The following is a 20,886-nucleotide window of genomic DNA, read 5'->3' as shown; positions in this document are numbered from 1 at the left end:
AATTTGACACTGTTACCTATATTTGAACAGCAGATACACTATGATGTAGAATTCCAACTTAAAGTTTTCCTAACATAGAGAGAGCAAATGAGAAGTCTACTCATACAGTATTATTTGTAATAGCCCTTGGGGGCCGGGGCAGGGTGGGGTGGGGTGGGAATCCATGTCTTTGAAGAGTGTAGTGGGTTAATAAATTTGGCATATTCATTCAAAGGGACAATACACAAAAAGGGAAACACATTAGGAAGTGATACTGATCAAAGAAGGACTATCAGGAAAGCATATTGTACAAGTCCATCAAAAGCAAGATCCAGTGCAGACTCTAAGCTGTATTGTCAGAAGCTGGGACAGCAGTTCTATATGGAGAGTAAGAGAATCGTGAGTAGGAATGGATAGCAAGCAGGCTTCTGAGCTACTGAAAATCTTTGTTTTTTGAGTTGGGTGGTGGTTGAATGGATGTTTGCTTGGGATCATTTATTGAGTTATACTTTAGTATTCTGTGCCTTTACTATGTGTATATTATGCTCTACAGTGAGATCAGGTAGGATCAGTCGCTCAGTCGTGTCCGACTCTTTGCGACCCCATGAATCACAGCACGCCAGGCCTCCCTTCCCTGTCCATCACCAACTCCCGGAGTTCACCCAGATTCACGTCTATCGAGTCAGTGATGCCATCCAGCCATCTCATCCTCTGTCATCCCCTTCTCCTCTTGCCCCCAGTCCCTCCCAGCATCAGAGTCTTTTCCAATGAGTCAACTCTTCGCATGAGGTGGCCAAAGTACCGGTGTTTCAGCTTTAGCATCATTCCTTCCAAAGAAATCCCAGGGCTGATCTCCTTCAGAATGGACTGGTTGGATCTCCTTGCAGTCCAAGGGACTCTCAAGAGTCTTCGCCAACACCACAGTTCAAAAGCATCAATTCTTCAGCACTCAGCTTTATTTATACTCCAACTCTCAAACCCATACATGACTACTGGAAAAACCATAGCTTTGACCAGATGGACCTTTGTTGGCAAGGTAATGTCTCTGCTTTTGAATATGCTATCTAGGTTGGTCATAACTTTCCTTCCAAGGAGTAAGCGTCCTTGAATTTCATGGGTGCAGTCACCATCTGCAGTGATTTTTGAGCCCAGAAAAATAAAGTCTGACACTGTTTCCACTGTTTCCCCATCTATTTCCCATGAAGTGGTGGGACCGGATGCCATGATCTTCGTTTTCTGAATGTTGAGCTTCAGGCCAACTTTTTTACTCTCCTCTTTCACTTTCATCAACAGGCTTTTTAGTTCCTCTTCAGTTTCTGCCATAAGGGTGGTGTCATCTGCATATCTGAGGTTATTGATATTTCTCCCGGCAATCTTGATTCCAGCTTGTGTTTCTTCCAGTCCATCGATTCTCATGATGTACTCTACAGTGAAAAAGTAATAGTAAAATTACTGAATGATATGGTATTTTTATAGGTTAAATTTTACTGTTAGTTGAAATATTTTACCCATTCTACAAATGAGGAAGCTGGAATTAAAAAATATTAAAGTTTTTGTTCTGGTGGTCAATATGAAGTAGCTGATATTAAGTTTAAATATGTTGCTGCTGCTGCTAAGTCACTTCAGTCTTGTCCAACTCTGTGCAACCTCATAGATGGCAGCCCACCAGGCTCCCTCGTCCCTGAGATTCTCCAGGCAAGAATACTGGAGTGGGTTGCCATTTCCTTCTCCAATGCATGAAAGTGAAAAGCGAAAGTGAAGCCACTCAGTGGTGTCTGACTCCTAGCGACCCCATGGACTGCAGCCTACCAGGCTCCTCCGTCCATGGATTTTCCAAGCAAGAGTACTGGAGTGGGGTGCCATTGCCTTCTCCGTTAAATATGTTAATATCATTTAAAACTTAAGGTTGCAGTATAGCTTTCTATACTGCAAAAAAAAAAAAAAAAGACCAAACACACACACACACAAACTTTCAATAATCACAACTAAATTCTAATCCTTAAAGTTAAGGACTAGAGTATAAGTACGAGCTGTAAGTATAGGAATATGTAATATTTTTTCTAACCCATTTCCCTCTTTTATAATACTTATATACAAGCAAATATGGATTTTTTTTAACCTTAATATGGGCCACATGTCTTTTTAACTCTAAAATCAGAGAGGGCATAAATAGACAGTATAGAAATATTGCCTCATCTAACTATAAATTAGTACGTGTTCCTTATGGAATTTCTCTAAATCTGGGGGAGGCTTATTCTATCATTGGACAGGTCTGTCTCTAGAACCATAATTCCATTGTTTGACATTTAACTGCAAGCATTTCAGATACATATCAATTGGGATTGACCTTCAGCAAATTATATAAACTCACTGTGCTTCAGTGTCTTCATCTGCAAAATCAAGGCAATAGTCACATCTACTTCATAAAGTTGTAAGTAGATTTAAAGAATTTTTTATGCAATGTATCTAGAACTCTGTACCAAATACCTTCTATGTTGGCTGATATTATCAATGATAATAATAAATAATATTATTTATAGTATCAGTCAGTTGGGTCTGACTCTGTGACTCCATGGACTGTAGGCTCCTCTGTCCATATGATTCTCCAGGCAAGATTAGTGGAGTGGGTTGCCATTCCCTTCTCCAGGGGATCATCCCAACCCAAGTATCAAACCTGGGTCTCCCGCATTGCAGGCGGATTCTTTACTGTCTGAGCCACCAGGGAAGCGTGTTATTTATGAAACTTGTTAGCATCACCTCATACTGTTTGATCAGAAGTGACTCAACAGCCGTTTATAGCTCTCTTAGGATTCCTCATAAGACACAGTCTCCTTTGCAATCCCATTTATGCATCTATTGAATCGATTTTTTCCTGATTGTGTTTTAATGGTCAAAAATACGCATATCTCTTTCAGCCATATTTGCTTCCTTTGCTTCTCACTTGGCTTCGAATGTGGGAAGGAAGGGTATAAATGGAAATTGAAAGGAAACATTCAGAAATTGCATTTCAGGTAACTAAAGTCAGTTTGTGCACATGCGTGCATGCTAAGTCACTCAGTCGTGTGTAGCTCTTTGCGACCCCATGGACCATAGCCCACCTGGCTCCTCTGTCCATGGGATTCTCCAGGCAAGAATACTGGGTGGGGTGCATGCCCTCCTCCAGGGGATCTTCCCAATCCATAGAAGTCACGTCTCCTGCGACTCCTGCATTGCAGGCGGGTTCTTTATTGCTGAGCCACCAGGGAAGCTGGAAGAGAACCCAGTAGATATATATTCTAAATTATAATGGAGTAAAATCTATAACTAACTGATGGAATGGGGTTAATGCTTCTTCAGTGTTTTTCAGACTATAGTCCATGAATCTCACTTAGCTTGCCCTTAAGCTGGCTTCCTACAGTGCCAGTCTAACCTTTTTGCTAGCATTTCTACAAATCATCTGTCTAGTTATGGCAGCCTGTTTACTTGGCTTAATTGAGAGGGTCTATTATTTGCACTTATTGTCCTGGTGAGATTGTTTATAGTGTCAATACTGCATCACTCAAAAAAACAAAAACAAACAAACAAACAAACAAACAAAACCGCCAGGAAGGACCGATAGTGTTTCAAGATATTTCTCCTTGCCAGTTGAATTTTTAAATATTTATTCACAATTTTTTCTCCCAAAACATTAGAGCCAATGTCATTTTCCTATCTTACTATAATGTTTTCTGACTACTTTGCAGACATTTCTTCCTTATTATCCACCAGGAAACAACATCAGCTTTGCAAATCTAGTTTTACAGATGTGTACATATTTTTGAATACACCCACACATATTGGCAATATTTGCCTGTGGTTTAGATACTGTTCAATTCTTAAAATAGTCTTTCAAATATTTTCCCTTGGAAACTAATGATGTGGATTTGATGCTGTCATTTTAAAATTTTAGTCTTTTCACCATAGATGTATATCCAAGAATATTGTTAGAATATTTTCCTGTTTTATATATAGAATAGATTTGAAAAATTTATAATGATGATCTGAGTCATATTTTAAGGTGAATTAATCTAATCATACTGGGGTCAATTTCTTTTATTTTCCTGACATTGTCAAAAAATATATAAGAAATAAGCCGTTTGTACCTAAGATATAGCAGAATTTAATAATTATTGAAGTAGAAGACACCCCAGTGCTAGAATAAAATAGGTCAAAAGTTTTGTTAATAAAATGTGTATATTTTATAATAATTTACTTCCTTATTTAAAAACAACTAGGAAATAATGTTATAAGACTGATGATATGCCACTGGAAGAGATACAAAATTTTAATGATGCTGAGAAAAAAAAAAAAAACCTAGCACTAAGAACAAATAAGAAGAGATAGCGTTTGACATTATAGCCAATAATTCTGTTAACATTTGTAGAATTGGTTTCAGGGAAAGATTAATTTTTCTTCCTACTTTGTAGTTTGAAATGACTTCATCTTTTAGCCACGTGGTAAGTATTCTTTCATAAGATGGATTTAAAAATAGTAATTTTTACAAAAATATCAGAACCACTCATGAAACGTCTATTTCCAAAACACAGCTGTCCTGGCCCTCACAGGGATGTGGAGTTTCTGGATTCTATTTCCCAAACAGAGATTGGTATGCATTCAAGATTTAGGCACCAACTGAAGCTAGTCTGAGAAACAGTGGGAAAACTGATCACTTAACATGTTGCAGTAAAGGAAGTATAACAGTGCCTCTGTTAGGTTAACTATATTTATTGGTATGGCATCAAACAAATACAGCATTCTCCACCTGGTTAACCATTTCAACTAGACAAAACTCAAAATGACAGAAGGAGGCGAAGTCTATATTTGAACCTAAAATATACAGCCCAGGAGAACATCCTGTCAAATACAAGATGACAGATAATTTCTCTCTCACCAAGTGCATGTAGTAATGAGTTTAAATCAGACTGAAATAGGACCATATCCCAAAATAGTTATAAAATCTCTAGCAAGAAATAAGGGCAGCAATAATATATGATACCTGCTATGTAAGGGAGAATTGACTCTACAGTGTTATACTAATGAACTACTAAATCTCTTCCCTAATTTTAAAGTATAATTTTATAGAAATGTATCCTGCAGATTTATAGTTTGCTTAATCAGAGAATAATTTTAAAAAGAAATATCAAATAATAATCCAAAATACTGTTTGCATGTGTGAGTTAGGTATATCCTTTGCAATTTCTTCCTATTTGAAACTACTAAAATCTTTCATATATCATCACTCAATTTAGAAAGGCCTTCTCAATCATCATCTATGAGGGATGCTCTTTAAATATACTATTTCCATATGTTTGTGAAGGAGAAGTGGACAGTAGAGGAGGAGATGGTTGGATGGCATCACAGACTCAATGGACATGTGTTTGAGCAAGCTCTGGGGAGATGGTGAAGGACAGGGAAGCCTGGTGTGCTGCAGTCCATGGGGTCACAAAGAGTCGAACACGACTGAGCAACTGAACGATGACAAATATATTTGGTAGAATACCTTTCTTTCAATTTTTATTTAACAAAAGTTTTATATATACATATATATATATTTAAGATGTACAGCACGATCTTTTGATACTCATATACCTAGTGAACTGATGACTACAGTCAAATACCTGAGATCTACTCTCAGCAAATTTCTAATATACAACACAGTAATTAGTAAGTATAATCAGCATGTTGTACATTGAATCCAAGAACTTATTTAGTAGAATGCCAGTGACAATTGACATTTGTGCCAATCAGTATCAGGTACTTCTCATTAGAAAACCTCTTGAAAGGGCGGTTATATAAACCTCCACAAGAATAAAACATATTTTTTGATAAGTAATGAGCTTACCTTATTGGATGATTTACAATATAGTAAACATGAAAGCTTAGCTGTAAAAATAATCCTAAAGAATTTTTGTTTGAGATTAACCCAGTTCGTTCCCACTGGGTACCTGGTTGAGCCTTTATTAAGAAAGGACAGGAGGACTCTCTCTCGCTTGCTTGCATTTGGATTCTGTTCTTCCTTAATCATGCCAGGCTCTCTCATCCTTGTCCTTTCCTATACTCCATGTTGACTTCTGTCTATTCATCTTGGATTGACCCTCTCCTTATTTTGAATTTGATAGATTATTTATGGAGTTCTCAGTGTCTCCAGTTGTATTGCTCAATAATTGGAATTTTGGGTTTAGTGTGTTCATCAGTTGTATGTATCTAGCAATAGTTTATCATTTCTATTTGCGTTTAACAAGCAGACTCATGAAAATGCTAGAGGTTAGGAAGATGCAGGCTGTCAACCAACATGTTCATTTTAATTATGTGCTGCAGCTGCTTGGGAATGAATTCATCCAGGCTTCACTGTTGTGGAAGGGCTAAATAATTTGTCATTTGTTGTAGAGGAGACAATTTCTGACCTGAATGGTATTTAAAGGCTCTTCACTTATTATGAAGATGAAAACAAACAAGGACAATGAAACCTAAAGTTTACTTCCTGTGTCAATTATAAAGATATCCTTAATGTAGCAATGTGTGGCTTTAACATTTAAATGTCAACTTCACTTGCATAAAATAATGTGTCTGTGTTTATTTAACATATTTACATAATAAATCCCTAAAAGCAAGCTTGGTCATTAGAGATCAGAACAGAGTGAATCAACTGCCATTTTTCTTGGCATATATGTAATAATTATGACCATCGTTAATTGTGTGGGATTTCCAGGTAGCTCGGCTGGTAAAGAATCCACCTGCAATCCAGGAGACCCTGGTTTGATTCATGAGTTGGGAAGTTCCCCTGGAGAAGGGAAAGGCTACCCACTCCAGTAAAGAATCTGCCTGCAATGCGGGAGACCTGGGTTTGATCCCTGGCTTTGGAAGATCCCCTCGAGGAAGGCATGGCAACCCATTCCAGTATTCCTGCCTGGAGAATTCCCATGAACAGAAGAGTATGGTAGGCTACAGTCGCAAAGAGTCAGACATGACCAAGCACAGAAGAAAACACAGCATAATTGTGTGCTTGATATATGATAAAACTTATTCATGTACTATGCCTAATATTAACGGTATTTTTGCAAGATTTCTATAATTCTTGTTTAATACATGACGGAACTGAGGGTCAGAGTGATTAGGTAACTTTAACTCCCTAATTCATGTAATAAATATTTATTGGTTACCTACCATTGATTATCTAGTTTGTATCAGGCATGTTGCTAGGTACTCAGTATATGGTCATGGGATGACAAAGCGTGCTTTTTGCCCATGTGGCACTTTAATTGGTGATATCTATCATCTTTGGCAGCATCAGGAAGACTGAATCACGCTCCAACCCTGCTGTTTACTAATCGAGTGCCACTTACTGCCTATGTGTCACTTTCTGGTTGTCTGTAATTCACTAGGTGGCCACATTTCTTAAATTTGATAACCATTGACTTATTTCATCTGTAATATGAGGACCACAGTAATATTTAAGTAGACAGTTAAGCCAGACACTTGCTTAAAAGGTTTAACTCCACTGATGGCTCCAGTGACTCTCCTAGAACAATGTACATATTTCTATTTGCTGGTAGCTCAGCGGTAAAGAATCTGGCTGCAAGTGCAGGAGATGTAGATGAGGTTTCAGCCCCTGGGTCAGGAAGATACCCTGGAGGGAGAAATGACAGCCCACTCCAGTATTCTTGCATGGAAAATCCCATGGACAGAGAAGACTGGAGGGCTACAGTCCCATTGGGTTGTAAAGAGCCAAACATGACTGACCAACTGCGCGTGCATGCAGTTAGACTCTAATACCAACTTTTCCCAAGGAGACATATCCATATAGTCGTAAAACTGTGTTCTTGTACTTGTCCATTTGAGAAAGCTGTATTGGCACTTACAACGTAGGATGCCGGTATTCTTTGGAGTCAATCTTCATCCTTCCTTCCTACCTCCTTCCCTCCCTTTTTTCTTTCACCCTCCCTTCCTTCATTTTTCTTTCTCAAGCAAACAAAAAACCCCATTCATTCATTATCAAACATTTACCATGTTCCATGCTAGGGTCCAGAGATATATATGAATGAATACAATATGGGATTTTCTGTGTATAGTGTAGTAGGAAAGAAAAAAAAATTCAGAAACTATAGTAGTTTCTGCCATCTACCAGGTGACTAGATAGTAAATTAGGCTTTCTGTCTGTGTTAATTTACAAGCTGGATATATGGAAAACAATCTTTGCATTGCTCTTGTATTGATAGCAGACTCACAATTCAACAGGGACACTGAGGCAGAAGTGTTGTTTTAACACCTAAGCTTATTTGAGGGTAGCATAGTTCCTGCATAATCGCCATCCTTGGTAAATGGCAGCACAGCAGTAAATGGTGGCTATTTTGATTTCACTAGAGCTGTGTTCTACTCCATAGCAGCTTCCCACTGATCCCTCATACCATCCTCCCACTGCAAATAAGAGAGAACAGAAGTTTTATTTTTGAAAGCCCATTGTTCAGATTTTTGCTCAGCTTGACAAAAGCAAAAATAAAATAAAATAAAATAAAAATAAAGGAGCACTATTGACATTTTAATTTTAATGAGATGTATATATGAAGTATAATAAGGCTAAAACGCTGTATTTTCCACATGTGGTGGGATCGAGCAGGTATCTGGACAATGTAAATATGCATTCTTGTTGAAATGTTTTCTTTTTCCTTTAATGGAGGAGGACATTTTCTCCTTGTTAGGTAGATAAATTTCTTAACTTTCAATTTTACTTTGCCCACTTAGATACAGCTATGTTTCTAAAACCCTGACAGTTTTTGGAGGGAAAAATCATACAATTCCTTTTATTAATTTCTTTACCTTTTACTATGACAGTCATTTCCACAAGGAGAATATTTAATAAAAAATGTGCTGAATCCAAAACCTACGAAGTCAAGTGCAGTAAAAGGTAAGAAGAGTCAGCTGTTCAGACTCCTTACTAATTGTGTGCTGTCACTGCTTCAATCGCTACTTCAGGATTTCAGCTCTCACTAAACTAGCAAGGAAAAAAAAATACAGCATCTGGGCATTCAACCAAAGCTCACATGCTGTCATTAAAACTGAACCACCTTGTGAAAAAGATTTGCTTAAATGATTTTTTTTTGCTCAGAGCAGGTGCTTAAATTTGTCAAGCTGTCTTTTTAGTTTGGTTGATTATTTCAGATCTTGCAAGTTTATTTCTAACAATATGTACAGTCATTAACAGGTGAGGAGACACATTTATTATTGTTTCCCCCAAGGTAGAAATAAACTGTACTTACTGAGTAGGGTGATCTCGCTTTTCTATTGAATCAACTACTTTACTCAACTTATGTAAAAGACTCATAATGATTGTTATTTTTTGATCCTCGAGCTTAACCATGCAACAAATTTTCTCAAGGAAAAGAAAAAAATCAGTGAAACTGCACATCTGCCAACTTTGTATGAACTAAACTTCTCTTCCTAAAACATAATGTCTCTTATATTTCTTCAGATGAGAAAGGTATTAGGAATAAGATGCACTTAAAAATAAAATTAAGAACCTATGAATTAATTTTTCACTCCAAGAATCCTTTATCTAGTATAAGAAACCAATAAAACGATGAGATATCAATAGCATATTTTATATTGGGATAAATGTAAACAAACTAATATTTAGGGCTTCTTAATGCAAAATATAAATTAATTTCAGAGAAAGAGAGAGAGAAAGACTTACTAAATAATTATAGGGGTTTGCCATGTACTACATCTCTGAAGTTTTCAAGTCTTCTTCCAAACTTGACTTTCCAGGTCAACATCTTCTTACCTGGAAGAAATAAACTGTTGCAATGTAGCATCACAAAAATGCATTATGTTGCTTAAAAATTTTAATAAATCTTACTTACAATTTGACAATTTTAGAAGAGGTTTCTTTCTAAGATGAAATCCCTTAGGCTGATTCATATGCCACTTACATCACTGGAAAATAAGTTTCCTATCTCTATGGTAGGTTAACACTACCTGCTTGAGAGTCATTCTTTCTTTGTTACATTTGATACATGTTCTGTTTTGTCTTTGCAGGAATGACGGATTGACAATTCTGTGTTCTAATTAAGTGAAATTCCAAAGGCAAGTCCGTGGCCTGAAGAGACGCCTGCTGCTTTGTGCCTTATCCATTTTTAATAATCCTCTAGGCAGTATCTGTTTGTTTCCTCTCTTTTCACTCCTCATCCTGCTCTCCCACTTTGTAAATCTTATTTAAGGAAAAAGCAACCCTTTCAGCTGCAAAGAAGCTTGCAATAAAATAATCTTTCAGGAGTGCTACTGTGCATTCATCTTCCTGTCTCAGTCTCATAAATTACTGATTAATTCTTTAGGACGTAATCAGCTTTTCTTAATTTGTCTAGTTGACCACATATGAAGAAACACTGCTACTTAGTGACACTATCAAATTATATTTTTCATAATGATTCATCTTTTCATATTCTTAAATGCAACAAGTAATGAGATTTATATTATTTTAGTCAGACAAAATTCCCATTACACTTTCTATTTTATATGTAATTACCTCATCCTTGGTGTTCTTTTTTAACCACACAACATTTATTTCATTTACAATTTATTGAACAAGCTGCTCATTTGATATTCACAAAGAATTAAAATGATTTGGTAAAATTTAAAGTGTTAATTCTTTACAATTAGCAAATGGCCACAAAGCAAATAAACTACAATCACTATTTCGTCTGTGAATCATCCTATAACCTCATAAACAACTTCATGCTTTTGAATCAAAAATAAAATGCTTTTCAATGGAAAAATACAGAACGGTTTTTTCATTATCCTTTGTTGGTTGCAGTATGCAATTCTTAATTTGAACTGGAGACACCTTCCTACTATGCTCCTCTTATGATTTTCTTATTTAAAATAAAGAAAAACACAAATAAAAGAAGAAACATTCTTCTGCCATTTCTGGTTCTATGGACATCATCCTATTATCCATAATAAAATGAAAACCAATAAAATGTCACAAAGAATACAAATGAAATGTAGCTACAAACTATACATTCAACAAAATCTTATCTATGACCTCCATGTGACATAGCTGCAAAACCATATGTATCTGTACATATTTGTAGGGATTTGTGATTAGTCTGATGAGTGAATCTTTTATCACTTGCTGTTATTTTAGGATAACCAAGATTCTAAACAACCTCAAAAAATTACTATTTGTCTTTACCTGGGATGACTACTGCTGTGGATTGGTGACAATGCAGACTGAGAAATCAGGGAGAAAAGGGCTAGGAGAATTAGTAAAAAAAATGTAGTGAACAGTAAATAACACATTTCCAAACACTTAATGATTTTAACAGAATCTATAATGGAATAAATCACATATATATCTCTTGAACCACTAGCTTATTAGTGCTAGCAGATTCCGAGTTGTCAGAGAGCTTTTTTACAAGACTCCTAGAGAAGGCAGGTACTCCTAGTTCTACAGATTACCACCTGAGTGCTTTTGTTTTGTTGCTTAATATCTCTTATCTGTATGCTATCAATAAGAGACTCACTTCAGGTCTGACAACACACACAGATTAAAAGTAAGGAGATGGAAAAATATATTCTTTGCAAATGGAAAGTAAAAGAAAGCAAGGATAGTGATATTTATATCAGACAAATAGAATTCAGTACAATGACTTTACTATGAGATAATGAAGGACAGTACATAACGATCAATACAAGAAGAAGGCATAACAATTTTAAATATATATGTACCCAATATAGGAGAACCTAACTACATAAAGCAAATATTAGCAAACATAAAGGGAGAAATTGAAAGTAATACAATAAGAGTAGGGGATGTTAACACCCTACTTGCATCAGTGGACAGATAATAAAGAGAAAATCAGTCAGGGAAATTTGGCCTTAATAGAAAAGTTAGACCAGATTATATATACATATATATATACATATATATATGTGTGTGTGTGTGTGTGTGTCTATCTATCTGTACATATACATATAACATTTCATTCTAATACAGCAATATACACATTCTTTTCCAGTGCATGTGGAACATTCTCCAGGATACATCTCATGCTAGGCCACAAAACAAGTCTCAATAAATTTAAGAAGATTGAAATCACATCAAGAATCTTTTATGACCATGACGGTATGACACTGGAAATTGATTAAAAGAAGAAAATGAGAAAAATACAGACATGTGGAGGCTAAACAATATACTATTAAATGACTGATGGGTCAGTGAAGAAAAAAATCAAGGAGAAAATTTTAAAAATACCTGGAGACAAGTAAAAATTGAAGTCAAGATCCAAAATGTTTGGGATGCAGCTAAAGCAGTTTTAGGAGGGACATTTCTAGTGATATGGACCTAACAGGAAACAAAGCAAAACAAAAATCTCAAACAATCTAATCTTACACCTAAAGGAACTAGAAAAAAGAACACGCAAAACCTAAAGTTAGTATAAGGAGGGAAACAATAAAGATCAATTATGTGCTTTGCTGTGCTAAGCCACCAGGCATGTCTGACTCTTTGCAACCCTATGGACTGTGCCCACCAGGCTCCTCTGTCCTATGGATTCTCCATGCAAGAACACTGGAGAGGCTGCTGTGTCTTCCTCCAAGGGATCTGCCCAGCCCAGGGATCAAACCCATGTCCCCTGCAGCCCCCAAACTGTAGGCACATTCTTTACCACTGATCCACTGGGGAAGCCCCAAGATCAGTTAACAAATAAATAAAAGACTGAAAAAAAAAAAAAGAAAAATGGAAAGTATCAATGAAACTGAGCTGGTTTTTTTAAAAGATAGACAAAAGGATAAAGCTTTAACCAGACTCACCAAGAGTAAAACAGAAGGAATCTACCTAAATAAAATCAGAAATGAAAGAAGATTGATAAACAGAAATACAGAGGATCATACAGGTTACTATGAACAAACTGCACAGCCCAGAAGAAGTGGATAAGTTCCTAGGAATATACAGTTGTATAAAATTGAATCAGGAAGATATACAAAATATGAGCACACCAATTAATAATGAAATGAAATCAATAACTAAAAAAATTATTCCCAATAAACAAATTCAGGACAAAGTTTCACAGGTGAATTCTATCAAACATTTAAGGAAGAGTTAAATTCTATCCTCAGTTCAGTTCAGTCGCTCAGTCGTGTCCAACTCTTTGCGACCTCATGAATCGCAGCACGCCAGGCCTCCCTGTCCATCACCAACTCCCGGAGTTCACTCAGACTCACGTCCATCGAGTCAGTGATGCCATCCAGCCATCTCATCCTCTGTCGTCCCCTTCTCCTCCTGCCCCCAATCCCTCCCAGCATCAGGGTCTTTTCCAATGAGTCAACTCTTTGCATGAGGTGGCCAAAGTATTGGAGTTTCAGCTTTAGTATCATTCCTTCCAAAGAACACCAGGACTGATCTCCTTCAGAATGGACTGGTTGGATCTCCTTGCAGTCCAAGGGACTCTCAAGAGTCTTCTCCAACACCACAGTTCAAAAGCATCAATTCTTCGGCTCTCAGCCTTCTTCACAGTCCAACTCTCACATCCATGCATGACCACAGGAAAAACCATAGCATTGACTTAGACGGACCTTTGTTGGCAAAGTAATTTCTTTGCTTTTTAATATGCTGTCTAGGTTGGTCATAACTTTCCTTCCAAGGAGTAAGCGTCTTTTAATTTCATGGCAGCAATCACCATCTGCAGTGATTTTAGAGCCCAGAAAAATAAAGTCTGACACTGTTTCCACTGTTTCCCCATCTATTTCCCATGAATTGATGGGACTGGATGCCATGATCTTGGTTTTCTGAATGTTGAGCTTTAAGCCAACTTTTTCACTCTCCTCTTTCACTTTCATCAAGAGGCTTTTGAGTTCCTCTTCACTTTCTGCCATAAGGGTGGTGTCATCTGCATATCTGAGGTTATTGATATTTCTCCCAGCAATCTTGATTCCAGCTTGTGCTTCTTCCAGTCCAGCATTTCTCATAATGTACTCTGCATATAAGTTAAGCTATTTCCGAAAATGAAAAGAATGTTTCTGAACTCATTATGTTAGACCAGCATCTGCAAATGACATGAAAAAAAAAAAATATAAAACTCTAAAAATGCCACCAAGACTATTAGAAGTAATAAATAAATTCAATAAACCTGCAGTGTACAAAATCAATATACAGAAACCTTATTTTTTTATATACCAATAATGAACTATCAGAAATGGAACCAAATTAGACAATTACACTAACAATTGCATCAGAAAGAATAAAATACCTAAGAATAAATCTAGTCAAACAGGTAAAAAACTTATACTCTGAAATATCTAAAACATGAATCAAAGAAATTGATGACAATACAAACAAATGGCAAGATATACTATGCTCACTAAATGGGAGAATTGATATCATGTAAATTACCACACTACCTAAGGCAGTCTACAGATTCAATCAAAACACCTATAATATTTTTCACAGAACTAGATCAAACAATTTTAAAATTTGTATGGAATCACAAAAGATCCCAGATAGCTAAAATAACATTGAAAAGAAAAAATTAAAATGAAGATAACAAACTTTCTGATATAAAACTATACTTCAAAGTTATAGTAATCAAAACTTCATGATATTGTCAAGAAAACAGACACATGGATTATGGGAATAGAATAGAGAGCCTAGAAATAAACTCATGCTTATATGTGTCAATCTATGACAAAGGAGGCAAGAGTATACAATGGTGGAAAGACAGCCTCTTTAGTAGGTAGTGTTGGAAAAACTGAATGAAGCTGAACCACTTACACCAGATACAAAAATAAAACCAGAGGAATTAAAGACGTACATGTAAAACTTGAAACTGTGAAACACCTGGAAGTAACCATAGGCAGTGTGCTCCTTGACACTGGTCTTAGGAACATTTTTTTTTTTTTTTTGATTTGTCTCAACAGGCAAGAGAAGCAAAAGCAAAAATAGACAAATGGGGCTACAGCAAGCTAAAAGTCTTTTGCACAGCAAAGGAAATCATCCATCAAATGTAAAGCCCACCTACTGAATGGGAGAAGATGTACATAAATGGCATATCTAATAAGACATTAATATCTAACATATAGGGTTCCCAGGTGGTACAGTGGTAAAGAATTTGCCTGCTAATTTAAGAGGCAAGAGACACAGTTTCAATCCCTAGGTCAGGAAGATCCCTTGGAGAAGGAAATGCCAATCCACTCCAGTATTCTTGCTTGAAAAATTCCATGGTCAGAGGAGCATGGTAGGCCACAGTCCATGGGGTTACAGAATCAGATACAACTGAGTGAGTGAGCACACATACACATCTAACATATACAAAGGACACATACTGTTCCATATCAAAAAGACAACCTGATTTAAAAAAAAAAAAATGTGCAGAGGAACTGAATAATTTTCCAATTAAGACACATTGAAGGTCAACAGGCACATGAAAAGATAGTCAACATCACTAATTATCACAGAAACACAAATTAGAACCACACTGAGATATCACCTTACACATGTCAGAATAGCTATCATCAAAAAGACAACAAATAACAACTTTGTTAGGACGTGAAGAAAAGGGAATGCTAGTGTACTCTTGCTGGAAATTAATTTGTTACAGCCACTAGGGAAAACTGTATGGAACTTTCTCAAAAAATTAAACGTATAACTGCGTGCAACCCAGAGATTTGACTCTTGAGTATAAAAATGCTAAACAAAAATATATGTGCACCCCAATTTCCATTGCAGCATTATTTACAATAGCTGAAATATGTGAGCAATTTGAGCATCTACTGCCATATAAATGGATAAAGAAGATGTGGTATATATACAGTGGAATATTACTCTAACACAACAAAGAAGGAAGTATTGTCATTTTCAGCAACATGAATGGAACTGGAAGGGTATTATACTTAGTGAAATAAGTCAGAGAAAAACAAATAATGGATGTTTTCACTTATACATGGAAACTAAAAAAAAAAAGGCAAATAAACAGATTAAGATGAAAATAGACTTATAGGTACATAGACCAAATGAGTGGTTCCCAAAGGAAGGGAGATAGGGAGTTGGGTGAACTAAGTGTCAGGGGGTAAGTGGTATTCACTTCTGGTGGATTAATTATTTTATAATCAGAAGTGTATACCACTCAAGTCCACCCAACTCTGTGTCTCCCTTCCTTAGGGAACTACTCATTTGTTCTTTGTACCTATGTACTATACTGACTTCCTTGATGGGTCAGATGGTACAGAATCTGTCTGCAATGCAGGAGAGGCAAGTTTGATCCCTGGGTGGGGAAGAGTCCCTGGAGAAGGGAATGACTACCCACTCCAGCATTCTTGCGGGAGAATTTAATGGACAGAAGGTGATGGTTGGCTACAGTCCATGGGGTCACAAAGAGTTGGACACAACTGAAAAACCAACATGCATACACACATGTACTGTATCGTATAAAGAATGGGTCAATAATATTATAATAACCTTGTAAGGGGATAGAAGGTTGCTAGCCTTATCATGTTAAGCATTTTATATATCTATATTATATATAGATAAATAATATTGTTGTTTAGTTGCTAAGTCATGTCCACTTTTTGCAACCCCATGGATTGTATTCTGCCAGGCTTCTCCATCCACGGAATTTCCCAGGCAAGAGTAATCGAGTGAATTGCCTTTTCCTTCTCCAGGGGATCTTCCTGACCCAAGGATAAAGCCTGCCTCTTCTACGTTGGCAGGCAGATTCTTTACCCCTGAGCTACCAATAGATTCAGCAATTCTAGCAAATTCAAGAGAAATGAAAACAGAAATCCACACAGAAACTGGTACCTGAATGTTCTGAGTAGCACTATTGATTGTAGCCCCAAAATAGAAAGGACCCAAACGTTCATTTGTCAATGTAGGATTCAATGGAATGCTGTATATCTGTGCAATGGACTATTATCCAGCAATGAAAATGAATGAAGTATGTATGCACACTTCAACATGGATGAGTCTTGGAAAAAATTATACTAAGACTGCATATGACTCCATTGATATAAAATGTCCATAATAGGCAAGCCTACAGAGATAGAAAGAATATGAGCTTAGCCAAGGGCTAGTACTAGAGGGCAAGAGTGGGGACAGAGTGCTGAGAAATACGAAATTTCTTTCTGGAAAGACAAAAATGTTTTAAACTTAGTTTTTGATGATCACCGCACAACTCGGAAGAAAACACCGCATTGTAATTTTTAGATGTGTCAATTACACAGGATGTGGGTTATACCTCAGTAGTGCTGAGAAAGGGTATGTTTACAGAAAATTTCCTAATTTTGTTCCCTGTGTAAAAATCACTGAATATAATATGAAAATATTACATTCTAATTTCCCCTCAGCGTAAGAACCACAGTACCCTGTATGGAAGAAAATATACACATTGCCTAATGCCTCACCAAGAGGTTCTTCATGGTCTATTATCTCTTCTCCTGTGACAGAAATAATTTAGGACTCTCTGATATTATCTCAAACTCACAGAAATGGAAGTAGACTCATGAAGAAACCCGGGAAAATTAGTGAAGGTATCCTTACTTTCAGGTTTGGTATAAGGCTGTTGCCAAAACTCAAGTCAATAACTTATCAGTAGTTCTATTGTCTTCTGAAGCTTTTAAAAACATGGCCGCCTGTTTTCTGTTGAGTGGGCTCCGGAGGAGGAAGCGGGGAGAAAGTCGTCCCTACACCGGGTGGTAGTTCTTCTAACCCGGCCTGACAGCTTTCTGTACCAGTTTTCACACGGAGAGCTTGCACTATGGTACCAAAAAGTGTTTCACAAAGAAAGCTGTTACCTTCAGAGGTCCATTAAGGTCTGTAGATTAATTTTAGAGGTGCAAGGGGGGAGCAATTTTTCTCCCAAGAAACCCGGGGCCAGCGCCCTCCGCATAGATCTGAATCGGCGAGGAACTCGAGCGGCGCTCCTTGCTTCTTTCTGAGGCGGAGTAAGCTTCAGCAGCCACGCCACACAGCAGGAGAGGCGGCTCGGGCAGGTTCCTCAGACTTAAGGACTCCCCCTGCTGCTTAGGCGGATTCGCTGCTCGTCCCTTCTCGGTCCCTGGGGGTGTCTCTCAGCAATGCTTCAAGCGGTAAGTGTGGGACTTGCTGCTATTAAAGTGTGCGGAGCTTCAGGTAAGGCATCGGAGAAATGAATGCGTGATTGTATTTTACCCGAAGTTTACGGAGGTATTTATAGTGGTTATATGAACAAAATGCATTCTTTAAAATTCGAATTCAAGTGTTAATACAATAGTAGATGTAAACTGGATTGCAAGGAGCGGATACCTATTTTAGTAAGGGAAAGTTTAAAAGGCATTCTTCTTTCTTTATTTGACACAAAACCTATTTGAAATTTCACTTCCACTATTAACCATGTTCTTTCTCATCTTCCTCACCTAATATAAAGACAGACAATGGCTTAGTTTCACCTTGAAGAATAATATTGCAAAATTGGCTTTAGCTGCAATGATTGCAGGCTATGTGTAGAAGGACTAAACCACCATTTCTTGTTCTCAGGAGATCTGTTGAACAAGAAAGAAGGCCAATATATTTTGACTTTTAGCTTTCTTTTTAGCAACAGAATTCTTTCATACCTGTACAAGTGCCTCCTTAACCAATGAAATCTAATAAATATCATGAGTATTTGGGCTGTTCCCATAGGATGCTTTAGTGATAACCTTGGGAAATCTTTCAACAGAAATTAATATAACAAAAATGTAGCAAAGGAATGTGGGCAAGAACTTGAAACCATGCAAGTGTGTGGAAGCAAAGCAAGGATTCATAAAAGCTATTGACAGTTGCAAACAAGACTCTAAAATTTAGGAACTACATGTTTTGTTTAGATTTTTCCATGTAGCTTAAATTCCCCCTCACCCTGCCCCCATCATGCTTGGGCTCTTTAAGTGTAGTTTGTTCATGTCAGGGAGGTTCAGGAAGAGGAGAGGATGCATAAATCAGTGATGATTCTTGGTAAGAATTTCAGTACTGAGTTGGGTATATTTTTACACTATGTGCAGCTCTTCTGATGTGACTCCTCACAAGGAAAAATCTTGGATATGCATGAAGTCACCCTACCATCCTCTTCCTCCATGAGTGATATTGATTTTAGCCCTTAGCTGTGCTCTGTTTGACTGTTAAGGGGCAAAGACAATCAGAGTCCAGTATTTTGATCCTGTAAAGTAAAGCTTCCTCCTTCTTGAGGGCACAGGGTAGATGAGGGAAAGCACAGACCTCTTAGATAGGCTTGCCCAGAATAGACTGCTACACAGACTTGGTGGGAATGAGAAGCCGGTGCCCTGGCAGACGTGAAGAGAAACCAGAACCAACCATAGACGGAGTAGGTCTTCTATTGCATTTATTAGTGGAGAGGAAGGGAGCAGGCCACTCCTCAAATGTTGCAGGCTCTCACTGTTTTAATCATGATTTAATAGATTTTTTTGAACTTGTGTTTCTCTATTTGCTGTATATTCTTAGAAGGAAGGTTATGACCAACCTAGACAGCATATTGAAAAGCAGAGATGTTACTTTGCTAATAAAGGTCCGTCTAGTCAAGGCTATGGTTTTTCCTTTGGTCATGTATGGATGTGAGAGTTGGACTGTGAAGAAGGCTGAGAGCCGAAGAATTGATGCTTTTGAACTGTGGTGTTGGAGAAGACTCTTGAGAGTCCCTTGGACTGCAAGGAGATCCAACCAGTCCATTCTGAAGGAGATCAGCCCTGGGATTTCTTTGGAAGGACTGATGCTAAAGCTGAAATTCCAATACTTTGGCCACCTCATGCGAAGAGTTGACTCATTGGAAAAGACTCTGATGCTGGGAGGGATTGGGGGCAGGAGGAGAAGGGGACGACAGAGGATGAGATGGCTGGATGGCATCACTGACTCGATGGACGTGAGTCTGAGTGAACTCCGGGAGATGGTGATGGACAGGGAGGCCTGGCGTGCTGCGATTCATGGGGTCGCAAAGAGTCAGACACGACTGAGCGACTGAACTGAACTGAACTTAGAATAAACATTATAGAAGACAAAGTTTCTGAGTACAAATATTTGCTTTAATCAAGATGCAAGCGTAGCTGTCAAATTATACATATACAAAAATTTTTAATAATGAATTCATTTTTCTATAAATTTTTAATGTCATTAGGATCAATTCCAAAATTTAACTTGATAGATGGGTTTCAATGAAGAGATTAATTATATGTTTCATTATCATAACATTGTAGTATTTCATATTCTAGAGGGCAGTAAATTCAACTTTGTATCTCAAGAGATCATAAGTCCATTTAGATACTGACATTGACTTCTTTGTGACTTGGACTTTGGAGATAATTAAACTCTTGTATTCTTTTTCTATGATTATATAGAAGGCATAGGATATTAACATATTACTTGCTATGTTAATTATATTTTGAAATAGGCTAAAATACTATTGAAATTTTGCTGCTTCCTTTCAGAAAAAAATGGAGCAATAAAATATAAATGTTTTAAGAAACATGTAAGAGAAAATGTCTAAATTTTAATATACTGAAGCTTTAATATCAATAAAATTTTAAAGCCATGTACATGTGGAAAATAAATTGCAGAGCTTTTTATTTTAAGTTTCTTTGGACTAGTAATTAAGACAGGAGGTTCTGAAATCTGAACATTTCCATCCAAATAAGTGCCCTCTCAACTACTGTTAACTATTTAACTTTGGACAATTTACCTGATGACTTTCTTCTTGAGACTTTTAATTTTTAAAGTAGGAAGACAAGCACCTGTCTTATAGACTTATTTTAGAAATTAAGCAATATAGATACTTTAACATAAGTATTTTCAGGGCAATTTAAAACTTAACATACATACTCACAACCCACATGTACACATGTGACTGTATATGTAATTTTTAAAAAATGATCCAACCATCT

At 37.0% G+C, this 20,886-nt stretch overlaps 1 long non-coding RNA gene across 1 annotated transcript; it reads right to left on the bottom strand.

The window, feature by feature from the left end:
* Positions 1 to 10,550: 10,550 nt before the first annotated feature.
* Positions 10,551 to 18,096, bottom strand: LOC147358963 (uncharacterized). The gene is made up of 2 exons (XR_015140125.1): positions 17,779 to 18,096; positions 10,551 to 14,036 (listed from the first exon to the last, which is right to left on the bottom strand). It is a non-coding gene; the product is annotated as an uncharacterized LOC147358963 (long non-coding RNA).
* Between the last annotated feature and the right edge of the window lie 2,790 nt (positions 18,097 to 20,886).

This window comes from Bos grunniens, chromosome 14 (genome assembly GCF_055505025.1).
Source record: "Bos grunniens cultivar Pamir isolate PY7600 chromosome 14, Bosgru_T2T1.0, whole genome shotgun sequence".
NCBI classification, from domain to species: domain Eukaryota; kingdom Metazoa; phylum Chordata; class Mammalia; order Artiodactyla; family Bovidae; genus Bos; species Bos grunniens.
Note: the sequence above shows the minus strand (reverse complement) of the source record. Positions and strands in the feature narration are given on the sequence as shown.